The following is a 512-nucleotide window of genomic DNA, read 5'->3' on the forward strand; positions in this document are numbered from 1 at the left end:
AGCATTTGAAAAACTTCAAACAGACACCCAGGATCAGTGATTTGGCAACGTGGATCAACGTGGGTCTAAAATCTATGTGGTCGTTTTACAGATTTCAAAACTTTGGGAAATATGATAAAAACTAAATCCATGGATAGATATTCTTTGTTTTTCAATATATATTTTTAAACAGAATTTCGTACAGGAATGTACCACCAATCATTTTGGCTTCGAGAAATTATTCATAGCTTAGATGTGAGAAAACCTTCTGAATGTGTGGCTGTGTTTTTCCCGACCATTAGTTTTCATGCAGTGAGCACTAGGTGCTGCTATGTGACTGACTGGTATGCTGATGACACAGCAGTGAGCTACAGCTTCCCATTTTTTGCTGCTGTTCTATTTGTGCTATGTGCCAAAAAGACATCCCCAACTCTCATGAATAATACAAGCAAGATGGCCTTGGCTCCCCCTGTCACTGTTATGAAGCCCCTGATCTGTCACACTCAACTGGATACGACACACACTCCTGCTAC

The sequence above is a fragment of the Etheostoma spectabile genome, chromosome 10 (genome assembly GCF_008692095.1).
Source record: "Etheostoma spectabile isolate EspeVRDwgs_2016 chromosome 10, UIUC_Espe_1.0, whole genome shotgun sequence".
NCBI classification, from domain to species: Eukaryota; Metazoa; Chordata; class Actinopteri; order Perciformes; family Percidae; genus Etheostoma; species Etheostoma spectabile.